Genomic DNA, 10,309 nt, shown 5'->3' with positions numbered 1-10,309 from the left:
TGATGCCATTCGGTATCAAGAACGCCGGTGCTACTTATCAGAGGGCCATGGTGACTTTGTTTCATGATATGATTCATCATGAAATTGAATGCTATGTTGATGACATGATAGCAAAGTCCCAAACAGAAAAGGGGCATTTGGTAGATCTGGCCAAGTTGTTCGACCGGCTGAGACAGTTCAGACTGAGGTTGAATCCGAATAAGTGCACATTGGGAGTGCGGTCCGGTAAATTGCTGGGGTTTATTGTAAGTGAGAAAGGAATCGAGGTTGATCCTGCTAAAGTAAAAGCAATAAGAGAAATGCCTGAACCGAGAATGGAGAAGGAGGTTTGTGGTTTCTTAGGTAGATTGAACTACATTTCACGGTTCATATCTCACCTAACAGCCACGTGTGAACCAATATTCAAGTTGTTGAGAAAAGATCAAACGGTCAGGTGGACTAATGATTGCCAAGCGGCATTTGAAAAAATAAAAGAGTATTTGCAGGAGCCTCCGATTCTGATGCCTCCTGTGGAGGGAAGACCGTTAATTCTGTACTTGACGATCCTCGAGGGGTCTATGGGGTGTGTATTGGGGCAGCATGACGAGTCTGGTCGAAAAGAGCATGCCATATACTACCTTAGCAAAAAGTTTACCGACTGTGAAAAAAGATATTCACTGCTCGAGAAAACTTGTTGTGCTTTGGTCTGGGCTGCTCGCCGACTGAGGCAGTATATGCTGGTTCATACCACTTTATTGATTTCCAAGATGGATCCAATCAAGTACATTTTTGAGAAGCCAGCATTGACCGGACGGGTTGCGAGGTGGCAAATGATTTTGACAGAATATGATATACAGTATACCTCTCAGAAAGCCATTAAGGGGAGTGTATTGTCTGATTACCTCGCCCAGCAACCCATTGATGATTATCAACCGATGAAGTTTGAATTCCCTGATGAGGACATCATGTTTCTCAAATCGAAAGATTGTGAGGAACCAATCCCAGAGGAGGGGCCTGACCCTGAATCCGAATGGATTCTGATGTTTGATGGGGCCGTTAACGTGAATGGTAGCGGTGTTGGTGCTGTTTTGGTTACGCCGAAAGGATCCCACATTCCTTTTGCTGCCCGGCTAACATTTGAATGCACCAACAACGTGGCTGAATACGAAGCTTGCATATTGGGGATTGAAGAGGCGATTGATTTGAGAATCAAGAACCTTGTCATATATGGAGATTCAGCTCTGGTGATAAATCAAGTTAACGGAAAATGGTATACGCATCAGTCTCATTTAGTTCCATATCGGGATTATACTAGGAGATTGTTGACGTTTTTTACCAAGGTGAAGATGCATCATGTGCCTAGAGAGGAGAATCCTTTGGCAGATGCTTTGGCTATGTTGGCCGCCTTGATTAAGGTGCAGTGGTGGAATCAGTTCCCCAGTGTTGAAGTAGGTCGTCTGGATAGACCGGCTTATGTGTTTGCTGTTGATACAGCGCCTGATGATGAGAAGCCGTGGTATTACGACATCAAGCGCTATCTGGAGACTCAAGAATATCCTGAGGGAGCATCGAAGAAGGACCGAAAGACTCTGCGGAGGTTGGCCATGGTGTTCTATCTGAATAAGGATGGGGTTCTGTATAAAAGGAATTTCGATTGGGTCTTGCTCAGATGTGTTGATGATAGAGAAGCAAGCCAATTGATGAAAGAGGTTCACGAGGGATCGTTCGGTACCCATGCCAGTGGGAATGCAATGGTGAAGAAGCTGCTGAGGGCAGGTTATTATTGGATGACAATGGAGGCCCAATGTTTCAATTTCGTGCGGAAGTGTCATAAATGCCAGATTTATGCTGACAAGGTGCACGTGCCTCCTAATCCGTTGAGCTTAATGTCGTCTCCGTGGCCGTTCGCTATGTGGGGCATTGATATGATTGGAAAGATTGAGCCTACAGCTTCGAATGGGCACAGGTTCATCTTGGTGGCTATTGATTACTTCATCAAGTGGGTGGAAGCAGCCTCTTATACGAACGTGACGAAGCAGGTCGTTGCCAGGTTTCTCAAGAGAGACATCATTTGCAGATATGGGGTTCCCGAGAGAATCATTACTGATAATGGTTCTAATCTGAACAACAAGATGATGGCAGAGCTGTGCCGGGAATTCAGGATTGAACATCACAATTCTTCTCCCTATCGTCCGAAGATGAATGGGGCGGTTGAGGCAGCCAATAAGAATATTAAGAAGATTGTGCAAAAAATGGTGGTAACCTATAAAGACTGGCATGAGATGTTGCCGTTTGCATTGCATGGGTATCGAACGTCGGTGCGTACATCTACTGGGGCAACTCCTTTCTCATTGGTATATGGGATGGAGGCCGTGTTACCGGTTGAGGTTCAGATTCCCTCTTTGAGAGTCCTGATGGACGTGAAATTGCAAGAGGCTGAATGGGTAAGGACCCGGTACGAAGAGTTAAGCCTGATAGAAGAGAAGAGGCTGGCAGCCATTTGTCATGGGCAGTTATACCAGCAGCGGATGAAGCGTGCTTTTGACAAAAAGGTACGACCTCGGGTATATCACGTGGGTGATATGGTGCTGAAAAGGATCCTTCCTCCTCAAAACGATCGAAGGGGCAAATGGACACCCAATTATGAAGGTCCGTTCGTGGTCAAGAAGGTTTTCTCTGGCGGAGCCTTATTGCTAACGACCATGGATGGCGAGGATTTTCCATCCCCTGTGAATGCGGACGCAGTTAAAAAATACTTCGTATAAAGAGACCCGCTGGACGAAAAGAATAAAATAGTTCAGGCAAAAATGGGCATCCCGGCGAACCAAAAAACAGAAAGAAAGGGTTCGGGCAAAAATTAGGGATAAAATGAAAATTTTTACACCCGGCAAGTCGAAAACCTGAAAAGGCGACTTGGGCAAAAAAGGGTATCCCGGTGGACTGAAAACCCGAAAGGGCGGTCCAGGCAAAAGAGGGATTGAAACGAACAACTGCGTCTAGCATGATCGTTTTTGCTTTGGTTAAAGCATCATGGATAATACCCGGTAGGGATCAATCAGAAACGTCTTGTTCAGAAGGCAGAAGGCACGGAGAGTCTGAGGACAAATGGGGTGTAACCGAGTTGGAACTCGATGAGATCACGGGTTTCACATTGCCATTAGGATAGATTTTTCCTTTTGTGCGCAATTACCTCTTTTCAGGAATTGCTTTCTTTGTATTGCTCAATTTGAGCCACACACTTTTCAATCAATAAAATGCATATTCAGTCAAATAATTTTGTTTTTGTTTTTCATTACCGCTTTGATTGCAAAAACGTCCAGTTGTTTGTGATAAAGAATTTTGCATTTTTAAGACATACAGGTCCCTTCCAATGCATGTTTATAAGATTGAAAGTTTGAAATCTTATTCGGAAGGTTGAGTGACCCAAGTGTTGAAATCTTGACACGCCCGGGGGACGGTTTTATCTAACGATCTCTTTTGCAGGTGCTGTTAGGTATTTTTCACTCACTTGCAGGTTGTGATGTGGAAGCTTTTGACAAAACAAATCCCCATGGAGTCCGATCAGGGACGAGCGAATGAATGGAAGAACGGTGAAAAGACGACGACGAGACGTACGACGATCCTGGATATTAATCAAGAAGACTCTTCAAAGTCGGAAGATTGAAAAGTCTGTATAAATCCCAGGAGTTCACTCTCCGTCGAGTACGGAGCGGTTTGGAATACAAGATGATGGAGCAGAAAAGTCCAGATGAGTCTGGGAGTTCTCAAAATTGGAAAGCTGACATGGGAGTTAGATATGAATATACATGGTTCGACGAGTCGACGAGTGTTCGATACCAGGCTGTCCTCCTCCCCAAGCAGAGTTATGAGGACAAACCCCCCAGCAGATTCAAGGTCTGTGGTTTCCCCAGCAGGGTCAGATCAATGCTTTCCCAGTCGCCAGGCCTGAAGGTTGCAATTTCCCCAGCGGAAGTATCTGTGTGTGGTAGTGTCTCAAGCAGAGTCGGGATTGATATCCCCAGCAAGTCAAAGACTGTTGTATCCCCACAGAGTGCATTGGTGGTTCTATCCCCAGCATATCCCTAAGCGGATCGGGTGCAAAGGAGGTTTTCCCCAGCAAGGGTTGCTTTTTCCCAGCAGCAGTGCTATTCCCCAGTCGGGTGGAGATCGGAGTATTGGCAAGTTCCTCAGCAGAGTACCTCGAGCTCCCCAGAAGAGTCCCTTGAGGGGGATGCCTTTTTATGCATTCATCATGAAAAATAGCATGGCATATTGCATAATAAATCGCGTAGCATTTCCATGATTATGGAGCATTACGCAGAAAAAATCAATCATGCATCATATTGCAAGCATAGGCTAGTCTCAGACCGTGGTTATCGTTTGAGAGGTGGTTTGCCCAAAGGTGAGGATGTTACTCCGAGGAGTTCAGCATCATGGTTTCGAATCAAAGGTATTCCCTAGTAGTGCGATACTGGAGGAAATTTTCTGTCGGACGGAGATGGAATTATTCCGCAATCAGCGTGACTCAAGCCGTGGTTACCGCTTGAGATTTGGTGTCACCGGATGGTGAAGATGTCACTCGGATAAGGTTAGCATCATAATGTCAGATCAGCAGTATTCCCCCAGTAGTGCGATACTGGAGGAAACTTCTCCGTCGAGCGGAGATGGAAGTGAAAACAAAGGATGTTACGTGATCAGCGCGACTATCGGGGTTCAAATAGAGATTGGAGATGAAGATTATATCCAGGATGAGGTCCTAAGGATTATCTTCTGTTCATGTGTCACCTTAGACTTTGGCGGATGCCAATGGAGGTCGTTATGGGTGTCTTCTGAAGAAGAGATGCACATGTTACCTTCCTTTTGTGAAGGTTTACCCTCTGATATGTCGCCCTCAGAGTGGTATTTTGGTGTTATTTCCGACGTTGCCAGCGGAATTATCACGAGAGATGGGAGAACGGGGTTCAAATGGAGAAAGGGAAATGTTGAGACATTTTCTGGAGAACGGGGTTCACATGGAGAAGGGGAAATGTTGAGACATTTTCTGGAGAGTGGGGTTCACATGGAGAAAGGGAAATGTTGAGGCATTTTCTGGAGAGCGGGGTTCACATGGAGAAAGGGAAATGTTGCGGCATTTTCTGGAGATCGGGGTTCACAATGGCGATCGCAAGATATCGTCAGGCGACTGGGGTTCAAATGGAGAAAAGGAGACGCGAGGTGTTTTCTGGAGAATGGGGTTCATTATGTTGGCAAACAAGGTGTCGGGGTTCAAATGCAATGATCTGGGATCATTTGCGAAGAAAATTTTGGGGTTCAAGAAAATAGAAAAGAGAGAAATCATGAGAAAATTTCGGGGTTCAAGAAAAGCAAGAGAAATAATAATCCCCAGCGGATGTGTGGTGTTCAGGACATGGTTATCCCTGCGTTACCATTTATTTTGGTATCCAGGTCGACGTTGATGTTTCGGTGATTAGGCCGACTTTCTCCGTATCAGACGGATTTTTCTTCAAGATTGTTTCTTCGCCGATTCTGACAGGCGTTGTTAATTGTTTTCCCGTCAGAGTGCAAATTGTCGTCTGTTCTTGGTATTCAATCACTCTTCATCCTGATCATCTGAAAGCCGAGGCTATTCATATTGACAGATTCACAGTGGATTGAATAGGGGCAGCTGTAACACCTCAAAATTTGCCCTCCTCTCTTGGGACTAGCTTAACATATTGCATATCATTTTTAGGTCATTAGGCATTGCATATTGCATATCATGTGGTTACATTGTGCAAATCATCCTCCTAAGTCTTGGTCGGAAGATGAAGAGGTCATGATGCAAGCTAGGGTTTCATTGATGGACTGGATCACTAATCATCTGAGGATGTGGGGTCCAAGTTAGGGTTTCATGATTTCTCAAGGGGGTTGAGCTTGATCTTGGTTGCAATGATACATTATCATCATCATGGTCTTGATATCATCCAGGAGATCCAAGTGTTTGATCAGATACCTTGAGATTAGGGTTTTGACCACTGGTCAACCCTAATCAGTTGTATTGGGCCAATCAGGGCTTGGCAAGGAGATGGGGTCTACAATGGATATGGGGATCATCATGTGATTATATTGAGCTTATGGAGGCTAGGGTTTCATCCTTGAGCCATTTCATCAGGAGTTTGGGGCTCAACTTGATCAGTGCATTGCCAAATTCATCTATCAATCAGAAAAGTCAACTGTGGTCAACTGTGCTTGATTTTATGGATTTGGAGGTGGGAGAGAGTTGGATACACTTCATTCATGTCTCAACAAGTTTCATTTGACATTTCAAACATCAAGAATGAAGAAAATAAAGTCAGGAGAAAACTTTCCAAAAATGGAAAGTGACTTGTAATGGAAGTTTCCAAAAATGGAAAGTTTTTCACCTCAAAATTACATGTCCAAAAATGCTTCAAATGAAATTTTGTTCAACATGAAAGTTTTAGATCTTGCTCTCACCTTTACAAAAAGTCCAAGAACTTGAAATTCCCATGTGTGGTTAGCAAGATATGGTCCAATCATTTCCCAAAAATGCCTAAAATCAAAGTGGCATAACTTTCACATGGAATGGCCAAAATGGATGATCTTTCTTTGAGCAAACCCCATTTCACATGTACTTTCATGATGCATAATCAAAATTCATCAAAAATGGTCAAGGCAAAAAGTCATTTTTTAAGTGACTTCTTTTGAATTTTTGGTGTGAACATGTGAATTTGAGATTTACAAGGCCTATGCATATGAAACCACTTCCAACACACTCCAAATAGCAAATATGACTTGTTGGAACTGTCATGGTACTGTTACATTGCCAATTTGAAAAGGTCATTTTTGGACTTTCACTTAAAATCACATTAACACTAATTCATCCAATTTTGTTAATTCTGATTAAGAGATGGATTAAGAAGTTGGTATAAAGCCTTAACTGTAACAGAATTGCTAATCACAATCACATTCTCCAAGATTGCAACAAACTTTTTCATCAAAACCTCTCAAATTCTTCAAAACTTCATCACACATTTTTCACAATTCTGATCCAAATCTTCATCAATCTTGTTCATTCTTCGTGGATCCATGCTCCATATACCTTGAGGAAGAACTGTTTTGCTGAATCCGTACCAAAAGCTTCAAGAACTTGGACTGTCCAAAGCTTGCACAACAATGGCAATTCCATGATTCTTGCACCTGAAGCATCTTTGAGCTAAAGCACGTGTTGCAATCACCTTCCATAGCAAGGATCTCCATCTGTTTCACCTTCTTGGAGCCAAAAACACACGAATTCTCATCTGCTTCATTCACAAGGTGATTTTTCGAAATTCTTCATTGCTCAAATTGTTATATGGCTTGTGTAGGTCTTTGATTGTAGATTAACATGATGCTCATAGTTTTTGATTTGGTTGAGAATTGTGAGAGAGATCTGAGATTGAAGTTTGATGCTCATTTCTTTTTTTGATCGATCCGGTTAACATGTTTAGAATTAGGTTAAAATAATTGGATATTCATGATGTGCGTGCTTTGCTGGTTCCAATGATGTATAGTTTGCTCATTTTGGTTGAGATTTGATGTTCATCATTTTCTGGAAATTCTGATGGTGTTCTTGAGCAAGAACGCGTGCCAGGCCATGTTTGATCTTCATTTCCTTTGCCTGCGTTTGAATAGTTGTTTCCCGCGCCTCCAAGCCAATGAGGAAGCGCCATTGAATTAAATTGAAACGGCGCCGTTTTGGTCATGCGTTTAAGAATTACGCTTTTGCCATTTTCAGCATTATTATTTCATTATTTCAATTTCTTTTTCATTTTCTATTTCAATTTCATCCATGATCTTTAGAAAGTCATAAATAATTCATCCTTTGTCCAAAATTTGTGAGGTTTTTTTCACCATGCTCCTTGTAATGTGTAGAATTTAATGGTGATTTTTATTATTTTTGTGCACATGTGGAAAATTAATTTGTCTAGAGATTGATTGAATGTGTCACATTTGTACATGTTTTGCCATATCACTCATGAAATGATGTTGCTTCCAAATAAATTCATGAAATTTTGTGTGCATATTCTGGACTCTTTGATGGTGATTTTGATGTGTAGTTTGTAATTTTTGGATACCTGGTTGATGAGATATGAATTTTTGAATGGAGGTGTGACAATTTGTGTCACACCAAGCTTGATGAATTTCATGATTTTATTTGATGTGCTTAGGGATGTTGAATTGAGCCAAAATTTTGCATGAATGAGAATATGTATGTTGAGATTACATGTGAATTTTCTGGATTTATTGATGGCATTTCCTAATTGATTGGAATTTTCTCTTCTGTTGGCTCATTTTGTGATTTTTTGTGACACATGTTACCATTTGATTTGTGAAATGCTGGTCATTAATTGGATGAATGTGAAATTTGACATGAGCATTGTAGACACATTATAGGTCATTGTGGTTTTGATCCCATTCATTTATCATGAATTGTCACTGTTTTATGATTATTGGAAGTTGATGATTGTTTGGATACCATGTGTTGGCTTGCTTGAACTTGTCTGAACTTTTTGATTTTCATTGACCTACTTCCTCTTGTCCAATTGAGCTGAAATTTGATATGCTATTCATTGAATGTGTTCTGTTTAGACTTGAATTTTTGTGGAATTTATTGAGGTGTTTTGGTATGGATTTGATGATGATCATTCTGTTTGGTCCTTTGAGGTTGCAAATTGCATGTTTGGTGCCTTTTTATGCATGAAATGATAATGGTGATGGATATGAGCATGGGACCAACTGCATTTGTTTCTAAATTGTTTGATTGTGATTTTGGATAATTTTCACTTGCTGTTTTGGATTTTTCATCTCCTTTGGACCCTAGGCTTGTCCTAGTGGTCTTGTTTCTCACTTTTGAATTGTGTTTCAGGTTGAGATGCAAATGCATTAAAGGAGAATGATGCAAGTTAATTGAGTTTGGTTGCTTGTTGTAAACTAACATTGTATGTTTTGTAGGATGCTTGACTCAATTGAGTTGATTGTGCTTTGCACATTGCATTGGTTGACTGTACAGATTAACTGTTTGACTTTTGCTGTTTAATGTTGGTTTGTCTGGTATACTGACTGTATTAGATTGATTTCAGGTACCATAGTCGCTTTAGTTCTTTAAGAACTTGCTGTGCTGCTGCTTGGTTGTATAAACCAGTTGAGGTAGACTCTCTTGTCTCCATGTAGTCTGGAAGACCTGGCTTGTTATTTAGCCAGGCAACTGTCTGAAGTCCTCCTTAAGAGGCGATGTTTGTGATTGTTTACTTTTGTCCCCAAACAGGTAAAGACCTCTATGAGGCAATTGGCGGATCCAAGGGATATGCAATCTATCCCCCGCTATTCTGTTGAGTCGTCCCTCTGCTCACACCACTGTGTTGATGCATTGGGACATTAACCCAAGATCTTGTACATTTGTACAGTCGAGTCAGAGTCTTGAGTGTAGAAGGGTTCCCTCTTTCTGGACCCACGCTCCTTTGTCTGAAGCTCTCCCTGGCCAGGGATAAGAGCTGTGAAGTCTAATCTTCACTCACCTTTCATCCGCTTCACCCTGACTCTCAATGTCAGGGTTAAGAGCGAACACTACCCTGTACAGTTGACTTGCCTCGGCAGTCCACCCTTGTTTGAGCCTCACTTGACTGGATATAGTGTGTGCTATGTGAATGTTTGCTTTATTTTGATTGATGATTGCATGCTTGTTTTTCCTGGTTAGGATTAGCTTGCTGTGGTGCAAATAGATAGAAACCATAACATAGGGCAATGATGCATGATAACACTAGGCTCGAGTACAGCTCCCTAGTAGTGTGTCTCCCTTTGTATCTGGTTAGAATTTCTTTCCCGTTCAGGGGAACTACGTCGCCTTGATCCTCATACCAGATGAGGTACGTAGGCAGGAGACCGTGCGAGGTCTCTCCGGGCACTTTTTTTTCTTTTTGTGTGTGTTTGCTTGTTAATCCTCTTGTGTGTCAGGATATGGATGTAAGCCCGACGATTGGCTGTCCGTATCCTGATTGTGTTTGTTTGGTTCGGAAGCCGATGTAAGTCCAGCAATTGGCATTCGGGTTCTATGTTTGCCCGTGTTTGTGTGTGTCTTGTTTGGCGTGCGTGAGCCGAACTACGGCAGCTCTGATTCTCGTTCCAGTCGAGATACGTAGGCATAGGATGCGATGTCCTAACGAGCCCTCTTCCTCTTCCCCCCACCTGTGTTGTCTTCGGTGTGTGTGTGTGTGATGTTTGTTTAGCAACCTTTTCTTTCTTTTAGAGCGTGGATCCCGTCGAGTACGACGGACGTGAGGGGTGCTAATACCTT

Source organism: Lathyrus oleraceus, chromosome 7 (assembly GCF_024323335.1).
Source record: "Lathyrus oleraceus cultivar Zhongwan6 chromosome 7, CAAS_Psat_ZW6_1.0, whole genome shotgun sequence".
NCBI lineage: Eukaryota > Viridiplantae > Streptophyta > Magnoliopsida > Fabales > Fabaceae > Lathyrus > Lathyrus oleraceus.
This window is presented reverse-complemented; position numbering follows the sequence as displayed.